The 14035-nt window shown below is 44.7% G+C and overlaps 2 protein-coding genes across 7 annotated transcripts in view; one reads left to right on the top strand and one right to left on the bottom strand.

The window, feature by feature from the left end:
* Positions 1–14035, bottom strand: part of LOC135199279 (gastrula zinc finger protein XlCGF17.1-like) — a 365386-nt gene that overhangs the window by 19075 nt on the left and 332276 nt on the right. For all 5 annotated transcript variants that reach the window (XM_064227175.1, XM_064227174.1, XM_064227177.1 and 2 more), the window contains one exon: positions 5932–6066. The gene's annotated coding sequence lies outside the window, so the exon portion shown is untranslated. The remainder of the gene's footprint in view (positions 1–5931; positions 6067–14035) is intronic.
* LOC135199280 (zinc finger protein 436-like) overlaps positions 1–14035 on the top strand; it is a 534458-nt gene that overhangs the window by 260869 nt on the left and 259554 nt on the right. The window lies entirely within an intron of this gene.

Here is a 14035-nt window from a genome sequence, read left to right as displayed (position 1 = left end):
AGGAGCATACTGCAGAATCTTCCTTAAAGCCCACAGTTCCTTCTAAAGCCTGAAGTTCACTAACTCTCTTAGCAGAGGCTAGTGCAAAGAGAAAGAGAGACTTTCTAGTCAAGTCTCTGAATGAGGAATTTTGAGGAGGTTCGAATTTCTCGGACATTAAATATCTAACTAGGTGGTCTTATAGTCTTGGACTTCGAGGTTTCAAAGGACCTTAACAAGTCATGCAGATCCTTGTCCTCCGAGATATTAAGGCCTCTATGTCTAAAAACAGAGGAGAGCATGCTTTTATATCCCTTTATTGTGGTAACAGCCAGATTGCATTTCTCCCTCAAATAAAGGAGAAAATCAGCTATTTCCGTTACAGAGGTACTGGAAGAGGATACTTTCTGGGACCTGGCCCATCTTCGGAACACCTCCCACTTCGACTGGTACACGCGAAGAGTTGAAGGTCTTCTGGCTCTAGCAATTGCCTTTGCAGCCTTGTGTGAAAACCCCCTCGCTCTGACGAGTCCTTCGACAGTCTGAAGGCAGTCAGACTGAGAGCAGGGAGGTTTTTGTGGTATCTGTCGAAGTGGGGTTGTCTGAGAAGATCCTTCCGCAGTGGAAGGGACCTCGGGAAATCTATCATCCATTCCAGTACCTCTGTGTACCAATCTTGGGCTGGCCAGAATGGGGCGATGAGGGTCAGTTTGGCTCCCTCCGCCGAGACGAACTTCCTTACCACTTCTCCTATTATCTTGAAAGGAGGAAAAGCGTACCCGTCGATCCCCTTCCAATCCAGAAGGAGACCGTCCACTGCAACTGCCTTTGGATCTGATATCGGAGAGCAGTAGTTCTCCAACCTCGCATTCCAATTCGTTGCGAACAGGTCGATATTGGGTCTCCCCCAGAGGTCCCAAATCTCGTTGCACACTTCTGAATGCAGAGTCCATTCCATGGAAAGGACCTGATCTCTTCTGCTCAGAAGATCTGCTCTTACGTTCTTTTCCCCTTGGATGAACCTGGTTAGGAGAGTTATTCGCCGTTCCTCGGTCCAAAGAAGAAGCTCCTTTGCTTTCTCGAAAAGGGAGAAGGAGTGAGTCCCTCCCTGTTTCCTTATATAGGCTAGAGCTGTCGTGTTGTCCGAGTTCACTTGCAACACGGCACCTAAGACTTGAGGTTCGAAGTGAACGAGAGCTAGATGGACTGCTGCTAGTTCCTTCTTGTTGATATGCCAGGACACCTGTTCCCCACTTCAGGTGCCTGACACTTCTCTCGAGCCTAGAGTCGCTCCCCATCCTTTTTCCGAGGCGTCTGTAAATAACACTAGGCAAGGGCTCGACAACTGAAGGGAGAGCCCTTGATTTAATCTGTTTGGCTCTAACCACCAACTGAGTTCCTCCTTTATGCTCTTTGAGAGCTGAAAGGAGTCCGAAAGCTCTTGGTGCTTCTGATCCCATTTCTCCCTGAGGAAGAATTGTAGGGGTCTTAAGTGTAGCCTCCCTAGAGAAACGAACTGTTCCAACGAGGAAAGGGTCCCCAGAAGACTCATCCAGTCCCTCGCGGAACATTGTTCTTTCTCTAGGAAGGTCGTCACTTTCTGTAAACATCTCTCCTGTCGTTCCTTTGATGGATACACACGAAAACCCCGAGAATCCATCAGAATCCCCAGATAGACGATGCTTTGCTGGGGATTCATCTGGGACTTCCCGAGGTTTAATAACAGTCCTAGGGACTGAACTAGGTCCAGTGTTAATTTCAAGTCCTCCAGACATCGATCTTTTGATTGGGCCCGGATCAGCCAATCGTCGAGATACAACGAGATTCTTACTCCTTCGATATGTAGCCAATGAGCGACATTCCTCATAAGACCCGTGAACACTTGAGGGGCCGTGGCAAGACCGAAGCATAGGGCTCGAAATTGAAAAACTTTGCCTTGTACCATGAATCTTAGGTACCTCCTGGACGAGGGATGGATAGGCACATGAAAATAGGCATCCTGAAGGTCCAGGGACACCATCCAATCCCCTGGACGAAGAGCTGCAAGAATGGAGGATGTCGTCTCCATCGTGAACTTCGTCTTGACAATGAAGCGATTCAGGGCACTTACGTCCAGGACTGGCCTCCACTCCCCTGAGGCTTTTGGTACAAGAACAAGACGGTTGTAAAACCCTGGAGATTGCAGGTCTTAAACCCTTTCTATCGCCTCTTTGTCCATCATTTCTTCTACTAGTTGTAGCAGGGCCTGGTTTTTTAAAGAATCTCGGTATCTTGCTGTTAACTCCCTTGGAGTTGTTGTTAAGGGAGGTTTCTCCCTGAAGGGGATAAGGTATCCTCTCTCGAGGACAGAGAGGGACCAGTTGTCCGCCCCTCTCTGAGCCCAGACTTTCGCAAACTTCAGCAGTCTGGCTCCTACTGTAGTCTGGAGGACTACTTTCTCATTGCGGTTTAGGGAAGGGCTTGCGTGCTGATCTTCCTCTCTTAACCGGTCTCCTACTCCTAAGAGAGGGTTTAGCCGTCGTTCTCCCTCGAAAGGGCTGCTGAAAAGCAGGCTTCTCTCTTTTAGCTAAAGGGACTGCTGGTTTCAGTCTTTTCGCCGACTGCACAAGAAGATCTTGAGTTGCCTTTTCTGATAAAGACTTAGATATGACTCTCACTGTCTCTTGTGGAAACAGGTGACTAGACAGGGGTGAATAAAGCAGGGAGGATCTCTGTAGAGGAGACACCGATTTCGCCAAACAGGAACTGTAGACAGATCTCTTTTTAAGGACTGCAGATCCAAAGAGAGAAGCCACTTCCGTAGATCCACCGTAGATCCATCCATCAAGGCCTTATCAAGACAAGAAAGGACACTCGTTAACACTTCCATAGAAACAAAGTCTGGATCCTGTGCTCTCTTGGCCAGGGCTCCCAAGGCCCAATCCATAAAATTAAAGACCTCAAGTGTGCGAAATAGACCCTTAAGTAAATGGTCCATTTTGCACATTCCCCATGAAGCCTTTGCCGAAAGAAGAGAGCGTCTTCTAGACGAATCCACTAGCGATGAAAAATCAGCATCAGCTGAAGAAGGAAGGCCCAATCCCATTGGCTCTTTCGTGTCATACCAGACACCTGGCTTACCTGCCAACTTCGAAGGAGGGCAGGAAAAAACCGTCTTGCCCGCTTCTTTCTTAGAGAGGAGCCAGTTCTCCAAGCTCTTGATGGCTTTCTTCATAGAAAGGGTCGGATTCATTTTCACGAACGAAGACGACTTGGAAAGCTTAGTGCTTGAAAGCAGTGATCCCGGCGAAGGAGGATCTGCAGGACGAAGAGAGTCACCGAACTCTTGAAGAAGCAGGGCTGCCAGTCTCTTGTAATCCGAGACACCCACATCTATAGGAACTTCCTCCTCAGATACCTCTTCAAAGGTAGCATTAGGAGAAGAATGCCTCTTCGGAGAAGGAGTCCTAGAAGGAGAAGTGCTCTTCTCCTTCGAAGGAAGCTTGGTAGAGGAAGGAAGACCACTTCCCGAAGCGATCCTATTGCCTGAAGAAACAGTTTCTACTGGAAGGGGCCTAGCAGAAGAATGCCTGCTTCTTCTCAAAGGCTCTTGCTGCCTGAGAGGGGAAGAGCTCGCATCTTTACAGGAAACTCTATCAGGAGTAGGGCGAGAATCCCGTAACAGGCTCTTTCCAGGCTCTTGGCACCTGTGAGGAGAGGCGCTAGCATCCCGTCGGTGGCGTCTATCAGGCGCTACGCGCCTTGGGGTAGAAAAACATCTGCTCTCATCCTGGCTCCTGCCAGGAAAGGGGTTTACTTCCTTTCGAAGACTCTTGCGAGACGGTAAACTCGGAACTCCTAATGAGAGCCTAACAGGAGTAGGGCGTACAGAACCAATCATGCTCTTCTCAGGCTCCTGGCGTCTGCAGGGAGAGGCGCTAGCGTCCCGTCCTGGGCGCCTGGAAGGAGTAAATCGCCTGGTTGGCGAATACTGTCTTACATCACGATGGCGCCTGCTAGGAGAGGCGCTAAAATCTCTCCGAGAACGTCTGGGGGGAGAGATTTCTTCCTCTCTCTCTCTGCGTCCCCGGGAAGAGCGGAGACTATCCTGTTCCTTAAGATAGTAAGGAGAGGTGCTTCTATCTCTCTGAGAACGCCTATAAGGAGAAGAACGTTCTCTACTCCTACGTAAGGATCGACGATCCTGGCTCCTGTTAGGAGAGGGGCTTGCGCCCTTATTCGGGCGTCTAGACGAATGCGGGATCCTACTAGAAGAAGCTCTTCTGGTAGGAGTAGTAGATCGTTCTCGAAAAGGAGAAGCGTATAGCAACGATCTTGTTGGAGAGTAGCGCCTTCCAGGAGAGAGACGCCTACCAGAGTCCGAACGCCGACTTGACGACCGTCTCTTAAGAGAGCTCTTTACTGGAAGAGAGACGTCCTTCCTGCGAGAAGGCTCCTTAGACAGCGAGCCTACTAACGAGGATAACTGCTCCTGCAGTCCTACCAAAAACTTCTTGGTTGAAGCGCAAATTCCTTCCGGAGAAGAAACAGGAGACTTCATCGCTCTCTTCTTCTGAGCGGGAGAATACTCTGGAAAAGGCTCTGGGCTGGAGTCTAATGCGTCTCCTGCAGGCGCCTTCCAGGCTCTCTTCAGAGGGCGCGACTTAGACGCAGAGCTCCATCCGCGTCTCGGAGAAGAAGAATCCGAGTCGGAAAAACACTTCCTAAGGACGCTTTGTCTATAGCTGTCCAAGGCAGCCTGGGACGAGTCTACAGGACCTGCCGAAGGGACGCCTGACCGTTGGGAATACTCTACATCCCCCTTGCGGCTTTCGACATTCCTCCTCCCTTGGTCATGGGAGTCTGAAAGAGGTCTAGGCCTAGGAGCAATGTGGAGTCGGTCAGACGCCCCCTCCACTACACTGGGGATACTGCACACTTCACTGCACACTTCACTCTTACCTTCCATTTCTCGTAATTGCCTTTGCAAATTACGGATCAACGCTTCCATTGCAGCTTTCTCCGATCGAGACGAATCTACGATTTCGCTGCGGGGGGAAGGAGCTGAACCTGCGTTAGCAGTAGGAGAAATTACATTGGAAATAGAAAGATTGTCCTGATCCAAAGAGCAGGACCTACTTGAACTTTTAGCAGAAGCTTTCCTAATTCTATCTTTCTCCAACTTATTTACATACGCAGTCAAACTCTTCCATTGCATTTCAGTCAAACTCAAACATTCCTCACATGTGTTACTAACTGAGCATTCATTCCCCCTACATTTAACACAAATAGTGTGAGGATCCACCGAAGCTTTCGGCAGTCTCACCTTACATCCTTCTTTCACACAAACTCTAAAACGAGTTTCAGGCACAACATCAGCCATAATGAAGAATCCTAAGCAAATCCAAAAAACGGTCCAAATCAGCGTATACCAAAGCCAAAGAAAGAATACTTCACCAAAAACAATCCTTAGCAAAGCAAGCAGAATTCTGTGCAGGAGGAACTAACAACGATGTTGCCAGCACCGGCGACAGAGAAAATCTGTTCTGAAAACGGGAATGGTTCCAATTCCTGCCACCCAGCGGCGGGAGAGGGTGATCACCTGACCTACCTGTAGCGTGTGCCGCGAGTTTTGAATTCTGTCGGGACGTCAGAGACATAAGCTAAGTATATATCTGCCGGGGAAGTTGCATGTACAAAAACAGAGGTTCCACTGTATTCCGACTTAGGCTGGAATTCCACCTACAACAAACCGTAGGAACGGGTCTGTCATAACTTGGAGACTGCCTGTACTCTCATATAACAGAAGAAGGTTCGTATCCTTGTGGGAACAAATAATTTTGTTTTTTCAATTCTGATGCCAAGAGAGCCAAGTCTAAACAGTTAGAAAGTTTCCAACCTCAAGAGTTGAGCTTCATATCATACATGAACTACAGTACTCATAAATTTACAAACAATCTTTCAAATGCTTACAGAAAAATAAAATGGACAGCGATCCTAATGCGTTCCCAACAAGACCAAGAAATACACTTCCTTCTTGATGATCAAGTACTTCTACACTTTCTCAGGAACTCTCACCAAGTCTGCATTTGATGCGTCATGACTTATCTGCAAGATAAATAAATCGATCATCATTAATGTGCAGGAAATGTATTAGGATTACATTAGTATAAAGGCCTTAATTTTTTCCCATGTAACAATCAATATACAACATCCTACAGACTAAAGCAAATGTGTCCGTAAGTCTCAAGTTCAAGCATCGCTCACGCTGTCAGAGATAAAATATCTACGTATGTGGAAAAATTTATTTGTAGCCATTTAATATTTGACGTTTTTATGTGACTATAGGTCTCCCTGAAACCTGTTTAACTTGCTCTCTATTTCAGACCATCTTTGAGGACTAGTGATCATATACCCTGGTTCCTATAAAGAAATCTCAAGTAGAGTGTTGTGGTCAACACGAAGTCTGTCATATAGACAGCGAAGTACAGTGCTGGCCCAAAGAGCAACATTTCTCAGAATCACAACTTTTGAAAGTAAATTGTTATTATCCTAATATACAAACCTGAGGTCCTTTACAATAGGAGTTTACTTACAGTGAAGCTGGAACATGGTCGTTAGAACTCTTGAACAAGGTGGTTAGGCAGTAACTACCGTTGGGTAGGTGAGCAGACCCGACTGCCTGAATGTAAACATTCCATTTTGCCTTTCGGCCCAGGTTTCAGATTGAGGGTTGGAATGAGGTGGAAATTAGTGTAAAGAACCTCAGGTTTGCATAGTTAGGAAAATACAATTTTCTTTTAAAAACTGTGATTTGTTCCTACACAATATACAAACCCTCGGTCCTTTACATAAGGAAGACTCACTTATTGGAGAGAGGAATCTGAGCGAGTGTCTTAAACTGACTGGAGTTCAGCAAACCTTGGCTGCTACTCCTGGTCAAAAAAGCGAGGAGGAGTGCCCCCTGACAAATTGATTGGAGTATAAGAACTGAAAGATCAACAGTCAGACTTCTGGGCCTTTCTGAACAAGTGAGGAATTGTAACTCATACGTAAATGGCTGGGAAGAATATAAAGGAGTCGGAGGCATTAAGGCAAAGATCTGAGAAGGGTTTGCCTTATTGCCTGTCTCCATCCTCCCATTGCTAGGAGTGGGAATGCTTCTATAATTCTGACAAGAAAATTAGAAAGGAAGCTCGTACCACATTAGACGCCAGTCCAGCAAGTCTAGTTTCGAGTCTCATTCTCATCCCGAAGGACAAGAAGTTGAAAAATGAGGAAGAATGAAAGGGAGAGGCCAGTCACTCTCAAATCTTTCCCACCTCTAAAACCGCACACCATAGGTGAGATGCAACTTGTCCTAAAGGAGCCAGGTAAGAAAACACAACTTGTTGAGCATCCACCATAAGTCCAAGAAAAAAAGGTTCCAGAGACTTGTGGGCAAAGACCTGGAGGAAGAAAGACATAAATGTGGTCTTGGTGAGACTACGTCTCTCTTCCAGTCCGACATATTCTTCAGAATGTGAGGAAAGGTCTAAGTCACTGGAGCTGTGCGGTCTCGGGAAAACATACAGAAGATGCTATAGCTGCTGCAGAGAAGACATGTCGCTGTCTTCTCCCTTGGCAAGTCAGTACTGGAGGAAGGTTATCGACATCCATGTCACGGATGTAGTCTTCTGAAAGTACAGTAACACGCTGATAGGGCAAGGTAATGATTGATCTGTACCATCAATTAGAGAGTTCAAGGCTCACAGGCTCATAAAGGTCTTGGACCTGTCAACAGATGCCAAATGATTCGGAGTTCACTACAACAACCGAGACAGAGTCGAGACTAGATACCTACCTTTCGAAGGGTGATAATGAAGAAGATCCATGCAAATCGTCTAACCCCTTCGCCAATGCCGAATAGAGACAAGATGCGGTCTTGAAAAACAAAACTGTTTAATGATCGCTCAAGGGTGTGAGCCCTCAACGAGAGTCGAATGCCGTCTAGAGACCTGAGGTTCCCGTGATGGCAAGAAAGAGAAAAGTTTCTTATTAGTAGTTGAAAGACTGGAGTAAATGTGGATGTACGTCTTTCATAATCGAATTGGAGAGAAGTAACTCTAGCGATTCTGACCAGAGAAAGTCCTGTCAATGAAACCAACCAGCGAAGACCGCTGCTCCAATCCCTGGCTATTTCCGTTGCTGCTTGGTGAGATAGCCTATGATTGCAAGGAAAGTTGGATAGTCTTTCATCCATAAAGACACAGGGATTGTACTGCCTGAAGAACCGTTCTTGAATCACTGGTACTGAAGGTTGGGTCAGGGAGGAACTCCTCTCATAGTCTGGTAAGCAGAGTTGCCAGGTTGGGCAGCAGGCAGTCTTCCATCAATTACTTTCAATTTGGGGTGAACAATCATTGTTGAACTCCTCACAAATTAAAAAACTGTAAAATTGTAAGAAGACCAAATTATCGTGTTTGTCTGAAAAAGTCATTGATGTGGCCCACAGATCAGGCGTGAAAGAGCAGAAGACCTATGATAAGGAGTCTAGTGAGACCTTAGCTGTCTGATGATTCTCACAAGGACGTGTGTGAATCACAAGACAGTAACCAACCCTAAACGAGAGTCAAATGCCACCCATAGACCTTAGGTTTCTGGGATGGCCAGACAGAGGTTCATCATAAATAGTTAACCCTCCACTGAGCAGAAACATTACTAAGATGAATGATCTCTTTATGAGAAACCAGTACCCTGCCCCTCACTTGACTCAGGGGGCTAAGTTGCTTGCTTGTATATTTCAACTTGAAATGTGTTTGGCTGATAGAGCTATTCCGTGCACAACAGTTACCCTAGAGCACCTACATGTTAACCACAACAGGAGAGAAATTAAACCCTTTTCTTTGATGGTAAATGCCACTACTGTGGTGTTGTTGCTTAACAACACCACTTGGTACCTCAAAATCAAATCCCAAAAGGTTGCCTTGAGTTCCAGGATATGATGAGGAGGTATCTAAAGTCTCTGTAACACACCTGAAGGCAATGGTCCTGAAGGTATGCACCTATTACTCAGTCCTTGCATCTGATAATAGATGCATGACATGAGAAAAATATACATGTAAATTCAAAGGCCCCTGCTGATTGAGCACCAGCCGAATCCCTTCCTCATCATTCGAGAGAGAAAAAGATTAAGGACTGTTAGCAGACCTCCTTCATTCTCTAATGAAGAGAGCGAAGGCGGAGCTATTTCGAAGGGAGGCTTTTATGGTGAAAACACGAAATGAGAATACAGGAGAGGCAGAAGGTCTATGGAAGACTGCTGAGACCCGGAAGAAAGCAGGTACTTCTTCTGAAGGATACCTACTACCAGGTCCTGCCTATGTTGCATCAAGTCCAGAGACTCGATAGACAACTCTTGTTTCAGGTACCAATAGTAGGAGAGTGCCTGAGTGTTCTTCTATGCCATTCCTTCTTCCTTCTTCTCAAAATTAGAAAGAAGTTTGAAAAAGAAACAAGTACGTGCACTCTCTCACATGGGGAAGAAGAATGCTGGCCATATCACATTCATCCTTTGCAACCTGGGACTCAAGGCTTTGCCAGGAGGACAGGGCAGGCTCCCTGGCATATTCCTTTCAGCAGTATCTACCGCTCCCTAAGAGAGAAAGGCAGAACGCAAAAAGGGTTCGTCCTAAGGGTCGAGATGACTTTGGTGCTGAGCATGGAAGAAATCTCATAGGGGCTGCCTGGAAGGAAATCATAGTGGTGTCCTCCAAGCTTGTTGTCTCTTGTTACGAGAGGGAATACCCTTTGTGGCAACGAAAAACAGCGCAAGACAAGAGATTGGTAAAGAAGAATCGTTCCTGTCGTGGCAGCAGAGGGGAAGTGAGCTTGATTAGGAGTCTCGAAACTCAGAATGAACCTGTCCGGAGAAAAAATATTTATAAAGTCGAGAACACTCTCACAAGCAGAAATGCGGAGCCTGTACAAAAACCCTTGTTCCTCCTGGAAGAGCAAGGGCCTTGATCACAGGGGAAACTGCAGTCCTATTTCCAAGATCAATGTGCTGATGAATCAGCCGAAAGAAAATTGAGGGTATTCACATCTCTAAGAAAAACCTTGAGTATTCCCGAGGTACAAAACTCCCAATTTCTTCTCCTTGAAGGGAGATTCGACAGGAATCCGTGAAAAATTTTTCATGACTACTCTCAAGCGTATGATGAGACGATCCAAGGATCGATCCTGAGATACTAACCTTTGTAGCTGAATTACAAAAAAAGAGACAAAACTCACCAGAATTCTCTCTGTCTGCCTCACACCTCTCGGAACAACTGAGGGGGCAAAGAGGACAGGTAAGGAAAAAGGCATTCCTACCTGTCCCGCTACAACAACCAGCGGTAGGGGTAGACCTGGGGCAATAATCACTTGTGATGACTGCCGCACTAGGAAGAAGGGTGCTCATGCCATGGCAAAGCACCAACCTGAGTCGAGGAAAAGTTTTTCCGGACGGGGCCAAGCACTCGATTTGGATGAACCAAGTGAACTGAGCAAGTCACAAGACATGGCTACGAGCAGTACTCATCTGCTAAGAATTATCACTTTCCTCCCGATACACTAGTCTCCTTTGAGGCCGAAGCTCCTCGAGAAGAAAGTTCAAAAGGGGGATACTGTGCTTGCTATCCTACACGCTTAGACCCTACGGTCCAAGACACAAAGATGGAACCTGACTGATCACTTACAAAGTGCTGTCAGGCAGTGTCGAACCACCTAAGTGTCTTGGCACTTATTTTATTATGTTCCTAAACCAGACTGAAGAGCAAACTCCCCAGTACAGGTAGTGTTTGAGTTACATCTGATTTTATGATGGGATTAGCAATTAATACCAAAACAAAAAAATTTTGAAAATACATACTTTAAAATTTCGTGCACAACGTGCACAGGCAGCAGCATACTATGGTGTATGTGTTGATCCGAGAGTGAGAGGGTGGTGTAGGTGCGGCCAATGATCTCACTTGCTCTCGCTCTGAACCAAGTAAGATTAGGTCAGTGTTTGTTCGTAATTTTTGTGCATTTTTTGTAAGTAAACTGAAAAAAATATGTCTGCCAAACAACCAAATAGGTCTTCTGCTGGTAGTGACAAAAAGAGGAGGCAGTCTATCACTTTGGAGCAGAAATTGAAGATAATCAACCAGCATGACGGTGGAAAGGCAATCATGGTTATTGCACGTGACAAACATTTATCCCAATCAACAGTATCCACCATCCTTAAGAAACATGTAATGGATGCTGTAAAGGCATCTGCTTCCATTCATTCGACGGTTACATCAAAGAAGAGGATAGGGCCTTTGGAAGAAATGGATGGAGGACCAGATACATAAGCGTATGCCACTCACCCTCTTCACCATTTAGACAAAGGCTCGCATGCTTTTTGAAGAACTTAAGAAGAAATATGATGATAACCACATCTAAAGTTTTGCAGCAAGTGCTGGACAGTTTCTTCGTTTCAAAAGTCAACATAATTTTCAGTGTGAAAATTAGAGGTGAAGCAGCAAGGACTGATTCCAACAAAGCCGCTAAGCTTAAGGATGCTTTACACAAGATTGTTGTTGATGAAGGGTACTTGCCAGTGCAAATCTTTAATGTCAACGAAACCAGACTTTATTGGAAATGTATGCCTCAGCAGTCCTACATCCACAAAGAAGCAACAACGATGCCCAGGTTTAAGGCATACAAGGATCGACTGACTCCTGCTTGGGGGAAATGTGGCTGGGTATAAACTTGAGCCATTTATGATTTATCACTCAGAAAATCTGAGGGCAACAAGCATACGGTTCCTGTGCATTACCATCACAATAAAAAAGCGTGGATGACTGCAATGCTGTTCGAAGACTGGTTTGTTCATTGCTTTATTCCAGAAGTGAAGGATTATTGTAGGAAAAATAACATACCCTTCAAAATTCTGCTGATTCTTGACAATGCTCCTGGCTACCCTCAGTACACTGGAGATATTAATGAGAATGTAAAAGTTTCATTTCTGCCACCAAACACAACTTCTCGCATACAATCCATAGATCAGGGTGCTGTGGCTACGTTCAAAGTGTATTATCTTCGGAACATGTTTGCGCAGGCTGTTCAGGCTACAGTTAATGAGGAGAAAGATCTCGGAACTTTCTGGAAAGAATTTAGTGTTCTGAACTCCATTATGAACATTGGAAGGGCGTGGAAGGAGGTAAAGAAAGAGTGTATGAATGGGGTCTGGAAAAATCTGCTAAAAGTGTATGTGAACTCATTTAAAGGTTTCGATCAGAATAAAGAAGTGGTAATCAATAAAAAGATCTTGATACTTGGGAAAAGTTTAGATTTAGAAATTGATGAGAAAGATATCCAAGAACTTATAGATGTGCAAGATGTGGAGCTAATGGTAGAGGATTTAACTGCACTTGCAGAAGAGAAAAAAAGATCAGAAAAGGAAGAAGATATAAAAGAAAAGCCGGAGCAAATGTTCACAAAAAAAAAAAAAAGATAAACTGGCAGAGGCATTTGCTTTATTTGAACAAGGACTGAAACTTTTAAGTGAAATGGATGGGGACGAGGAATGGTTTGCTAAAGTTCAGAGGGCACATCAAGACAAAGTTGCATGTTATCAATTAATTTATGAAGAGCGAAAAAAACGCACTGTGCAACCTAAAATGGATTATTTCTTCAAGAGAACGACTCCAGTGCCTTCAGCTTCCCCCAGCCCTACCCCCTCACTTGAGACTCGATCCTCTATGTCTCATAATAGTTATTTCCTTGAAACACCTGAACTAACAGAAGAAGAAATTCTATCTGAAGAGGAGCGAATTGATGATCCTGCAGCTTTATCATCCTCCTCCTCCTCTTCTGATTTTTAGTTATACGTAGCCATGAACAGCTTGACACCTTTCACATATGCCGACGACAGACTGAATCTTGGCGAGTACCCTTTACACTACAGTCTGATTCTTGTTCTTATTATTAAATTTCTTTTTGTACTTAATTATCATAAGTCAATCTACACTGAACCTGCAGAATTAGCTGATATTGATAATTATTATACCGTATATGTGTAGAATATAATACACGGTAGGCTAGGCTACGTATATGCTACTATACCATAGTGTACGCTAGCTAACTCTTGTTAGTGTTATTGAATTTCTCTGTACTGAGTTATCATAAGTCAATCTGCAATGAACCACCAGAATTAGCTGATATTAATATTTACTATACCGTATAGGTATAGGTATACTGTGTAGTGTACGCTAGTCCACCAAATATGTGTAGATGGTACCGATTACCTTAGTAATTCGAGATAGGATTTTTTCAACTTTTCAACTTACAATGGGTTTTTCAGAACCTAACCCCAACTTAAATAGGAGAATACCTGTAATACTGTTATAATGCTGAAGTAAGACCGAATCTGATTCTATTCTCATTCTTGTTCAATTACATTTTGTACTGAATTATCATACGATCCGATTCTCGTTTCGTGTCAATATGCACTGAACCAAGAGAATTAGCTGATAATAATTACCATACCATATATGTATAGAGTCAAACTGAGAACCTGATCATCAGAATTACCACCACCGCAAGATGAAGGAAATTTATCCACAGAAGGAAGAAGAACCTTCGAAGACGAAGGAGCACTATTCAATATTTCAGAACCCAACAACCCAAAATCACCTCCGAACGACCAACCACAGACTTAGAAACCTTCAGTTACAAAGAACTCAAAGCAAGAAATAAAACCTCACACTAGAAACTACAACAGAATCCGAACCCAAAGTAACCTGCACTTCTCTTCCTGAACACTATGTAACCTAACATCCCTACTCGTCTGTATTTGACCTAAATTTACATCAACCCCAGAACTTATACCTTGAGGGAGAAAACTGCTGCCAACACTGCCTGCTCCGCACCGGGGTCCCAGCAGATCCTACCTTAGAGGCTTGTGGGTCTCCATGACCCCTGGCACCTATTAGTGCTGGTTCTAGAACAGGCATGAGGGCTGAAAAAGTGATTAGCATCACTTAAACTACTATTACTACCACTACCTTTAATCTCAGTTAGCTTATTC

Source organism: Macrobrachium nipponense, chromosome 25, assembly GCF_015104395.2.
Source record: "Macrobrachium nipponense isolate FS-2020 chromosome 25, ASM1510439v2, whole genome shotgun sequence".
NCBI lineage: Eukaryota > Metazoa > Arthropoda > Malacostraca > Decapoda > Palaemonidae > Macrobrachium > Macrobrachium nipponense.
This window is presented reverse-complemented; position numbering and strand designations above follow the sequence as displayed.